Below are 12,617 nucleotides of genomic sequence, written 5' to 3'. Positions count from 1 at the left end.
TTTAGTGAATAAAATGTCACACGTTCATTTTTTACAAAAACGTTGAGTACAGTCGTAATTAAAGTTAACTATGTTTAGTTTTGCACTTGTTTGTCGACAATGAAATTCATATATAGACATGTTATTTTTCTAGTCTTTCTAAAATATCTATATTGATCTCCATAGCATTCGTACTTTCCGAAAAAAAAATGTTTGAAAAATGGTGAAAAAGATGTCACACGCATCAAATTTATTACCGCGGCAACCTGACGTCGTTTCGAGTAGTGAAAACAACAAAAAACGAGGCGGCATAAAAACACACAGAACAAGCGCACAACTTAGTCGATTGTCGGTGCATGCATTGTTCAACTATATATATAGAGAGAGACTTTTTAAGCTACGATTTGATTTATCTATATGTTACTGATTTTTCGGATCCTTTTTGTTATTCCGTGATATTAATAAGTGTTGCCCTCGACGCGGAACAGATTGCATGTTTTATTTTGCCCGCAAATTTTAACTTGGGTGCAGAACTTTCAAAGTTTTTAAAACGAGTAAAACTTGGGTGCGTAATTGTACGAGCGTTTCTTTTATGCGTTTCTATCTTTTAGCACAAAAGAGGCTTCTTTTAAACAAGCGTTCCATTTTTAAAACTCAATCATAAATTTTTGGTAATGATTTTAATTTGCAGTAAATAAAAGCACGTCTGCTTTGAGATTGGAAATTTGGAAGGAGAAAAAGGCACAGAAAAACAGAGAAAGGTGTAAACAAAACTACGAAATGAAGAAAAAAGACAGAATGAATGCATCAAAACAAAAATGTCACAATTGTGGTTATTCCGAAACTTCCGCGGCCAAGAGAAAAAGAAAAGAAAGGCAGTGTAAAGCTGATAAACGACTTTATGAAACTGAACGGAAAAGAAAATATAGGAAAACTCAAAATAAAGTTTCCACTATAAACACTATAAATGACATTAAAAACACTTTTTCGAATAAGATGGAGAAAAGCAGGGCTGTAAAGTCAATGAAGAGGGCACTCCCTACAACACCGAAAAAAAGAGTAGCAGTAATGGCCACGTATTTAGACAATAAACATTCCCCAACTGTTCAATCGCTTGAAAAATTAAAGTTTGTTGTGACGCCTGAAGAAAAAACGGACATTCAACTTGGCAATGCTGTTCTAAATGATCTTAAAGAGATAGTCGACCAGGCAAAATTTCCAAGATCTGATTCGGCAAGAACTGCATTAAGTGTAATCGTAGCAAGCACGAGTGGTAAAAACATAACTAAAGAACGAAAGAAAACTTTGCTTTCAAGAAAGTTGGGACTTCCCCTTAAACGGCTATCGAAAGGAAAAAGAGTATGTATGCAAATATTTAATTCTGAAAAGTCATGTTGGACATATATTGAGAGAAAAACGAGGAAAGATGCTATTACTGACGATGTAAAGAAAATCGCGTACAATTTTTGGACAGATCCTAATACATCCCGTCCGTCTGGAAACAAAAATGACACGAAGCGTATCCGTATCGGCCCCAAACAATTCTTAAAACATCCTATATATATACTTGATAAATCTCAAACTGAAGTGTTTAATGACTTTTGTATAAATAATCCAAATATAAAAATGAACCAAAGATCATTTGAGAGATTAAAGCCGTATTTTGTCCGGTCAGCAAGACCAAAGGATCGTGTTACGTGCTGTTGTCGCTACCACGTAGAAGCCAGATCTTTGTTTTCAAAAACAATGGAGTTTAGAAAAAAATACACGATTCCGAACATTTTAGATTTCGAGCAAAACTTGTACCCTGTTTATGAACACCTGACTGATATCGCCGTTGCTACTCTATGTGATAAGGATCAAGTTAATAATTCTTACTCGAAGGCGTGTTTAGATCGTGAATGTAGTAAATGTGGACTTTCGTTATTAAAATTTACGGACGAAGAGTTGAATGTTTCGGATGATGCTCCCAATGTATCTTGGGAACGGTACGAATATATCACTGTGAATTCTAAGAAAAAACTTACACTTATCAGAAAATGCACTAAACCGGGTGATATGTTTAATTACTTTAGAGAACTTTTAGACAAATTCGCTGGACATCAGTTCCGTGCACAGTGGCAAAATGCACAACTTAAATGTTTGAAAGAAAACTTATTGCCTTATCACTGTATTATAATTCATGACTATTCCGAAAACTACGGTTGCAAAGAAAGGTTTGAACTTCAACAAACTTATTTTCAGCGCACTGAGGTATCTATCCATGTGTCCATAATTTATCGACATGCAATTCTGGAGGTAGACGGAGTAGAAAGTTTGCCGGATATTCCATGTATTATCACTGAGCATTTCTTTGTAATAAGCCCGGATGAGAAACATGACCAATTTTTTATCCAAAAAGTTCAAACCCTTGTCAAGGAGTATTTAGATTCGATTCGATATGATGTAAAAGTTATTCACGAGTTTACTGACGGTTGTCCGGTTCAGTATAAGTCACGAAATTGTTTTGGAATGTTAACCGACATTTGTTCCAAACACGGATATGAACTTTTCATTCGAAACTATTTCGAGACTTCTCACGCAAAGGGACCTCAGGACGCAGCCGGGGGCTTTTTAAAGAATCAAGTAGACATGGCTGTTTTTCGCGGGAACGAAATAATACAATCTGCAGCAGATTTTTTTAAATATTGCAGGAAACATTTGAAGGACACCAAGTCACTGTATTGTAAGCGCCGAATCTTTAAATATGTCGAGAGTATAGATCGTGACACAATATCTTTTAAACCCGTTCCTGGTATTAGAAGTCTCCATCAGGTTTTTTCTTCTTTGGACGATGCTAATTTGACAGGTACCTGTCATGTTATTCTTGTGAAAACTGTTTGGTTGGTACTTACAAAGACTGCATAAATAATTCCATTGGAAGTAAGTCGACCATACCGATAGTTGTCGAGAACAACCGAACCCGCCATTCGGGTCCCGCAGAATCCACGGAAAATTACGAAATGGAAGACCTCATTGCGCTTGGCACAATACTGGCAGTATACACTGATGAAGCAGATTCAAATTATTACCTTTTTAAAGCAGACGCTTGTCCCGAAACTCTTAAAAAGGACGCCACCGATGATTGGGGCGTAACTTACGTAAAGGGATCCAAAGTTGTTCGTGGTTTGTACTTTGACCAAACAAAAAAACTTTTGTCGTATAAACTATTGGATAAGAATCATTCCATCATTTCCATTGCATCTGTTATTTACATTTCACCATCTCTTCAATGTTCGACCCGTGGAACTCTTAGTCTTCTGGAAACTACACATCTTGACATTTTATCAGTATTGGATGAAATGGAAGGAGCACAATAAAGTTATTGTTTAAAAACCTCTTTTTTCCATAAAAAAACAAATTGTTATATCCCCCAGCAAAAAAGGTTTGGGCTATATAGGAATCACCATGTCCTTCTGTCTGTCCATTTTCCTTGTAAGCGGTAATCCTTTTAAATTACTTGACGGATATTAATCAAACTTTACACAATGTCATGTAGTTGTAGTATACTAGCTAAAGATGTCCATGCAGGAAGATAGACCACTTCGTTAAATATTACAATATTATAGGGTAATATATAGTATTGTTATGTAAGCGCAACTTTTTCTAAAACGTTTATTGGATTTCAATGAAACTTTACATAAGTGTAGTATACTATGTGCATAAAAAAATAATAATGTAGTCTGACAACTGTTACCTGAGATAATCTTAATTTGAGGGGGAAAAGGGGAGGTGATCGTGATCACAGTTCTCGTTTTATCTGTATTAGAATTATATTGAAATGAATCATTTTAAAAGAGGTCAAATGGTTTGCAAAAAGTGATCATATTTATTGTATTAGTACAATTGTTATTAACGTTACTTATTCTAGAAGTATTTTTGTAGCGTCTGAACCATAAAAAACGTCCGATTTTAGCGATAACGTCTGTTACGCTTATAGGCACGAACATCGCGCGTAACGTCATTATATTGTGTATAAGTTTTATGACAATTGGTTGAGGCAAACTAAAGTTAGAGAACGGAAACCAATTCTGGGACGTACAGACACATGGACGTTCAGACGGACAAGGGTAAAGTTTAATGCCCCTCCGCTACGGCGGGGGCATAATAAGCTAAAAATTTTGATAGGTTGTCGAGTTCCTTTTTGTGATATATGATTTTTTTTTTTAAATGGGGCCAAAAGGATGACTCGGACTTTTACATTAAATTTAGCATTGGCATTATTTGGGACATACGGATGCACGGACGTACAGACGGACAAGGGTAAAGCTTAATGCCCCTCCGCTACGGCGGGGCATAATAAGCTAAAAATATTGATCGTTTATCTGAATTCCTTTTTGTGATATATGTTTTTTTTTATGGGGCGAAAAGGATGACTCGGACTTTTACATTATATTTAGCATTGGCATTATTTGGGACGGACGGACGCACGGACGTACAGACGGACAAGGGTAAATCTTAATGCCCCTCCGCTACGACGGGGGCATAATAAGCTAAAAAATATTGATAGGTTATAGAATTCCTTTTTGTGATATTTTTTTCACTAGAATTATTTCACACGCGAGTAAATGTAAATATATTTATTTTCTAAAAAAATATAGGTTCGATATCGCACAGCTAATTCTTCTAAAATCTAGAAACAACTGATTAACATAAAAGTTGACAAACACTAAAATTAGAACACGTGCAACCTAGTTCACGAGAAAGATAATAAACCGTTATTAGCTACCACAGACGAACATCTATCAACTCTTGCCATAAACTTGCGTATCGTCCCCATAACATTTAAGAATTTGACAGATGATGAGTTCGGACAGAGAAAACAATAAACATTGATATAAACATCTATTAAAATTTTAAATTCAAATCAAAGTTGTGTTTTAAATTTCGTTTTTGTATTACTGTTCTCTCATATTTTGCATTATTTTGTAAAAAAAAAATGAAATTGTCTCAGTCAAATAATTTGACAAAGTTTATCAGAAGTTTAGCTAATACCCTTTTATACTCAACGAAGCTCGGAGATAAATGTACGTTCACCCGTTAGAACGTTTGACGACCGTTGACTCGTCGAAAAAAGGGAAGGGGTGTGGTTTGGTCATTCAACAAGATAATTCCAAAGCTTTCAGACAAATTACTTCTTTATTTCAGCAATCACTTCTTTTTTATTAGTAAAATAAAATTAAAAGGACTGTATTATATTTCTTTCCATTTTTGGGGACCATTATTATCAATTATGTTGTGTGCAGTATACAAATATGTAATAATGTGCACGTTTACAATCATCCATGTTTTATGTGGATGGCGAAGGAGTTGACAGAAAGAGATATGCAAAAAGAATATAAAATGACATTGTCAAAGTTTCAGGACCCTGTTATTTCAATATAAAAAAAATTCTTACTTCATTGTCGTGTTTGTGGACTACCGACTCAAGAGAAAGTGTGTTGTAAACGGTGTATACATACTGTCGGATATTTTCGCGGGCAAAAATATTGATGTACTTTTTTATACAAGTATAAAAAGTAACATCATTCCATTATACAAGGTAACCCCCCCCCCACCCCCCTCCCTATTTTTTTAACCTAACTTCAGATTTCCAAACATAAACGATTCTGGAGTTTTTTTCTAAATAGATACGCCAATGTCTTCTCTAATGTCTCCTCTACGTTACATATACAGTCTTTGCCCGTCACAATCTCTATAAATTGGTCTTTAATCATCTTAAGGTACGCCATCCCTCGTTTTTACAATTTCAGTTTTTTAACAGTAACTTCAGATTTTGAACATAAACCACTCTGGAGATTTTCCTAAACGATGCGCCAATGTCTCCTCTACAACACCTATATAGTCGTTGTCCTTCACAATCTCTTTGAAATGGTCAAAAATTTCCTTTTAGTGCCCTACCCCCCTAATCTCATTTTGTGTATTTCACAACAAAATTTTCAGTTTTTATCCGTAACTTCAGATTTTCGAACATAAACCACTCTGGAGATTTTCTTAAACGATGCGCCAATGTCTCCTCTACAACACCTATATAGTCGTTGCCCGTCACAATCTCTCTAAAATGGTCCAAAATTTTCTTTTTGTGCCCTACCCCCTAATCTCATTTTGTCAATTTCACAACAAAATTTTTAGTTTTTTAACCGTAACTTCAGATTTTCGAATATAAACCACTCTAGAGATTTTCTTAAACGATGCGCCAATGACTCCTCTACAACACCTATATAGTCGTTGCCCGTCACAATCTCTTTAAAATGGTCCAAATTTTTCTTTTTGTGCCCTACCCCCCTAATCTCATTTTGTCAATTTCACAACAAAATTTTCAGTTTTTTAACCGTAACTTCAGATTTTCGAACATAAACCACTCTGGAAATTTTCCTAAACGATGCGCCATTGTCTCCTCTACAACACCTATATAGTCGTTGCCCGTCACAATCTCTTTAAATTGGTCCAAAATTAACTTAAAATGGCCTAACCCCCAATCTCATTTTGTGAATTTCACAATTTCAGTTTCTTAACCGTAACTTCAGATTTTCGAACATAAACCACTCTGGAGATTTTCTTAAACGATGCTCCATTGTCTCATCTACAACACCTATATAGTTGTTGCCCGTCACAATCTCTTGAAATTGGTCCAAAATTAACTTAAATTGGCCTACCCCCCTAATCTCAGTTTGTCAATTTCACAATTTCAGTTTTTTAACCGTAACTTCAGATTTTCGAACATAAACCACTCTGGCGATTTTCTTAAACGATGCGCCAATGTCTCTTCTACAACACCTACATAGTCGTTGCCCGTCACAATCTCTTTAAAATGGTCCAAATTTTTCTTTTAGTGCCCTACCCCCTAATCTCATTTTGCCAATTTCACAATAAAATTTTCAGTTTTTTAACCGTAACTTCAGATTTTCGAACATAAACCACTCTGGAGATTTTCTTAAACGATGCGCCAATGTCTCCTCTACAACACCTATATAGTTGTTGCCCGTCACAATCTCTTTAAAATGGTGCAAATTTTTCTTTTTGTGCCCTACACCCCTAATCTCATTTTGTCAATTTCACAACAAAATTTTCAGTTTTTTAACCGTAACTTCAGATTTTCGAACATAAACCACTCTGGAGATTTTCTTAAACGATGTGCCATTGTCTCCTCTACGACACCTACATAGTCGTTGCCCGTCACAATCTCTTTAAAATGGTCCAATTTTTTCTTTTAGTGCCCTACCCCCCTAATCTCATTTTGTCAATTTCACAATAGAATGTTTAGTTTATTAACCGTAACTTCAGATTTTCGAACATAAACCACTCTGGAGATTTTTTTTAAACGATGCGCCATTGTCTCCTCTACATCACCTATATAGTCATTACCTGTCACAATCTCTTGAAATTGGTCCAAAATTAACTTAAATTGGCCTACCCTCCTAATCTCATTTTGTCAATTTCACAATTTCCGTTTTTTAACCGTAACTTCAGATTTTCGAACATAAACCACTCTGGAGATTTTTTTTAAACGATGCGCCAATGTCTCTTCTACAACACCTATATAGTCGTTGCCCGTCACAATCTCTCTAAAATGGTGCAAATTTTTCTTTTTGTGCCCTACCCCCCTAATCTCATTTTGTCAATTTCACAACAAAATTTTCAGTTTTTTAACCGTAACTTCAGATTTTCGAACATAAACCACTCTGGAGATTTTCTTAAACGATGCGCCATTGTCTCCTCTACAACACCTATATAGTCGTTGCCCGTCACAATCTCTTGAAATTGGTCAAAAATTAACTTAAATTGCCCTATTCCCCTTATCTCATTTTGTCATTTTCACAATTTCAGTTTCTTAACCGTAACTTCAGATTTTCGAACATAAACCACTCTGGAGATTTTCTGAAACGATGCGCCATTGTCTCCTCTACAACACCTTTATAGTCGTTGCCCGTCACAATCTCTTTAAAATGGTCTAAATTTTTCTTTTAGTGCCCTACCCCCCTAATCTCATTTTGTCAATTTCCCGATTTCAGTTTCTTAACCGTAACTTCAGATTTTCGAACATAAACCACTCTGGAGATTTTCCTAAACGATGCGCCAATGTTTCTTTAACAACACCTATATAGTCGTTGCCCGTCACAATCTCTTTAAATTGGTCCAAAATTAACTTAAAATGGCCTAACCCCCAATCTCATTTTGTGAATTTCACAATTTCAGTTTCTTAACCGTAACTTCAGATTTTCGAACATAAACCACTCTGGAGATTTTCTTAAACGATGCTCCATTGTCTCATCTACAACACCTATATAGTTGTTGCCCGTCACAATCTCTTGAAATTGGTCCAAAATTAACTTAAATTGGCCTACCCCCCTAATCTCAGTTATTCAATTTCACAATTTCAGTTTTTTAACCGTAAGTTCAGATTTTCGAACATAAACCAATCTTGAGATTTTCTTAAACGATTTGCCAATGTCTCCTCTGCAACACCTATATAGTCGTTGCTCGTCACAATCTCTATAAATTGGTCTAAAATTAACTTTGAGTGCCCAACCCCCAAATCTCATTTTTTAAATTTCAGTTATTAACCCTAACTTCAGATTTTCGAACATAAAGTTATCTGGATTTTTTTTTCTACACGATGCGTCAATGTCTCCTATACAACAACTATATAGTCGTCGTCCGTCACATTCTCTATAAATTGGTTCAACATTAACTGTTAGTGCCCTACCCCCCTAATCTCGTTTTGTCAATTTCAGTTTTTTTACCGTAACTTCAGATTTTCGAACATAAACCTCTCTGGAGATTTTCCTAAACGATGCGGCAATGTCTCCTCTAAAACACCTATATAGTCGTTTCTTGTAACAATCTATTCAAATTGGTCAAAAATTAACTTAAAATGTCCTATACCCTAATTTCATTTTGTTAATTTCAGTTTTTTTCTACCACAATTTAAGATTTTCGAACATAAACCACTCTGAAGATTTTCCTAAACGATGCGGCACTATCTCCTCTTAAACACCTATATAGTCGTAACCTGTCACAATCTCTTTTTATCGGACCAAACAACGTAAAGTGCACCCCCATTCCCTAAAAATGCATTGTGTCAATGTGTTAACTTATGGTCATTGTAATCCAGCTGTCTATTGAATGCCTTATGTGGATTTATTTAGTTAGGAACGAAAAGCTTTGTATTCTTTATATGTGAAGTATGGTTTCCCTTTTTGTTTTAAGTTAGTTTTTTCGTTTTTGTTTAAGATTGTATGTATTCTCATAATTGTTCGCTAGCTCGAAAAAACGTGATAACCTTATGTGATATTGTGGTTTTTAGTTATACCTCCTAATTGTTCGCTAGCTAATTGTTCGCTACAATTGTTCGCTAGTAGCTTGAGTCAGGTCAGTTTAAGGAATAAATTAGTTCTGTGACAACAGAATATAAGTCTTTCAATTTTCTAAATAATCAAACTGAAATAAAAAGCCAATGGAGGCAATTATCATTGGAGGGTAAATATTTTTACATGATGAAAATGGCAGTATATAAAACTAATGGGATTAACTTACCAATGTGACATCCACAAATTAGAAATTGTAACAACCAGTGTAATTATTGGTATTCATAAAATCCTTTTAATTGCTATATTATTGATGTATTATCATAAGAATTTGATTTGAATGTTAACAATTGATCACAGTAATTAACCTTTCTACAAATGAATCATGCGTACACAGGTATAGCACTTTGTTACCCTAAAGAAATATTAGTGTTTGTTCTTAAAGTTATCTGGAGTTGATGGCCAGCTTTTATAGATACAGATATACGATATAGATATTTGCCTGTAATTTAAAAAAACGTGCGCTAACAATGTTAACAAATGAATTGAATTTTTTCTGGCTTCATTATATTGGTCGCTGTTATTGACACATACTTCTTCAGATGGTAAATGTTCTAACGGTGACCATGCTTACGGTGCCTCCTTTTTAAAATTTAATATATTGAAATTATCGGTTAACTTACAATAATAATTTAATAACCAGAGTGATCAAGCACCCATACACACACACACACACCAAACTTATTTCTAGGAAGCAAATGAGGTACATGTACAATAACAAAGGTGATGTATCCTCCTCAAAAGTGATTTTTTCTAATATTTCTATCGTTGATAGTGTCATTTTATCTAAGTTAGGTTTTTCATTCCAAGTAAAATTTTTGAGTATTCTTTATCTGCAATTATTTAAACATTTAAAATAACACTATGTAAATGTTATGGGTCCGGAGCGCTTTTCTGAATTTACCTTCACTATAGAAATGCTAAATATTTTAAAGCCAAGAATGTATAAGTACCCAGAGACATATAATACATATTGTATTATATGTCTCTGAAGTACCTAAACACACGAAGAGCTATTTAGATTAAAGGGACCTAGAAATAATAGCATGAGGGGATTGGAACCTTAGTTTCTAAATAATTCATGTATTCATAAATGGACTATTTAAGAAAGGTATTATGTTATAAGGTACTGACTACAGAGCTGATGATACCCTCGAGGACTAATAGTCCACCAGCAGCAGTGTCGACACATTGATATGTAAAAAAAATTAAACTTTAAAAATAGTGTAAGTCCGAAGCGCTTTTGTGGACGCTCAAAGCTAAATATTTTAAAGCTAAAGATTTAGAAGTACATAGTATTACATATATATAAAAGTCACAATAAGGGTCGATAACTCTGTCGGTACAGATCGGCTGGTAAAAGGGTCGATAAGTTCTCACATTTAATTATGTGCACGTTATCTCTTTTGTATAGTATGGAGGCTTTGATCTGCCGTCAAATTTTGGTAAAAACTATGTCAAATAAAATTACAAAAAAAAAAATATTCCAAAATCATTTGCAGACAAATTTTACAAACAGAAAATAAAAAAAAATCGATGTATTTTACAATTGATATATAATTTATAAAAAAATAACTATGTTTAACAAACCATTAAGAAGATGAAAATATATATATAATTTGTTTTTTCCATTATTATTGTTCTGATATTTTATCCAGGGTTTTGATAGAATTCGATATTTGGAAGAATCTCCCGGGGGCAAAATATGTCGTATATGTTACTTTAAAACTCTGGAAAAAACTTTGTACACGGAATGATTATAACGAGTATTGGTAATTTGGTTTGGCATACGTTACCTGAATAATTGTGTAATGTAGACTTTATCTGCCTGTCTGTAACTTTCTCAGTGACATACATGCACATGTAGATATACGTATGTGCCTTTCTACATTTTAATGCAGATGTTATAATATGGTATGAAACAAAAATTATTTTTTCTTCGAAAAAAACGGGTACCTGTAAAGTACGAAACGAAATAGAAACGGAACGGAACAAAACGAAACGAAACGAAATACAGCAAAACGAAACGAAATAAAACGAAATAAATATTTATTTTATAATTTTAACTTAAATCTCTGCCAAATGTCTTATAATACAGTATGTTTGTGTGTTGCAAAGTTTGCATGCATCTGAATGTCTTTGGTTTAGTTGGAACAAATCAAATGAAACCGGCAGAGGGACGAACGTTTATTTTCAGGGAAGGGTCGTACATACCGGTGCTTACTGCCTCAGTGTTAAGTTTTCACACGTCTTTTTGAATGATAAAGTTTTTACGGTAAAGTATTACCCTAAAAAGAAAAAAGGGATGGTACACCTGAGATAAATAATGTAAATAGGACTGTATTTCAGAACTGGGATATTGAGAACACGCACGTGCATGGGTCTCAATCTAGATTTGGGGTTCTATGGCTAAATGAAGGCATACACAGACGTGCCGCTGGAATGGGTCCCCTTTTTATATTAAATTATATTAATGGCATACACTGAATTTCACTGAGGTCAAATATCAATGGGTCAGTAATTTTCATCCTCCGAATTTTACTTGATGTTCGTTTAAAAGATAAACGGTGAATCCATGTCCGTAAACGGAAAATACTAGTTCATTGTTTCCTAGCAATGTGCAATTTACTATCCATGTCTAAATTCTAGGATTTTTATCAATATACGGACATGGATAATAGTAAATTGCCCACTGCTAGGAAGCAATGAACTTTGATTTTTCAGTATAGGACATGCATATTAAATTGTACATTGCTAGAACACAATGAAATATCCTTACCAATGTTGAAATCGTTGTACAAATAGACAGGAAATACGAAAACAGTTCAAAAAGCATTGCATAACAAATATATCCGCGAAACGTATATTTATAGAGGTGCATATCACGTATGTTTACACCAATGTTGTTTTCAGACCTGAAGAATGCTCATAAAACTTATCTGGTGCATCTATCTCCTCTACAAAGTTATATTCGTATTTAGCAGTTTGCCCCCCCCCCCCCGCCCCCCCCCCCCCCCCCCCAAAAAAAAAAGAAGAAACAACCACTTATAAAGTTACTATCTTACTTAACTCCGAGGCTGTATCAACTATGGAATATGTATTATAGATGGCCTGCTCGTTATTGCCTTATTCAAAAATATCCCTGAAAAGTATATTAGTGTAGTCGACACATTGCTAAATGCTGTATATCATATATGACAGAAACGCAACATGAAATTTCATTGAAATGTA

Source organism: Mytilus californianus, unplaced genomic scaffold, assembly GCF_021869535.1.
Source record: "Mytilus californianus isolate M0D057914Y unplaced genomic scaffold, xbMytCali1.0.p SCAF_3, whole genome shotgun sequence".
NCBI classification, from domain to species: domain Eukaryota; kingdom Metazoa; phylum Mollusca; class Bivalvia; order Mytilida; family Mytilidae; genus Mytilus; species Mytilus californianus.
This window is presented reverse-complemented; position numbering follows the sequence as displayed.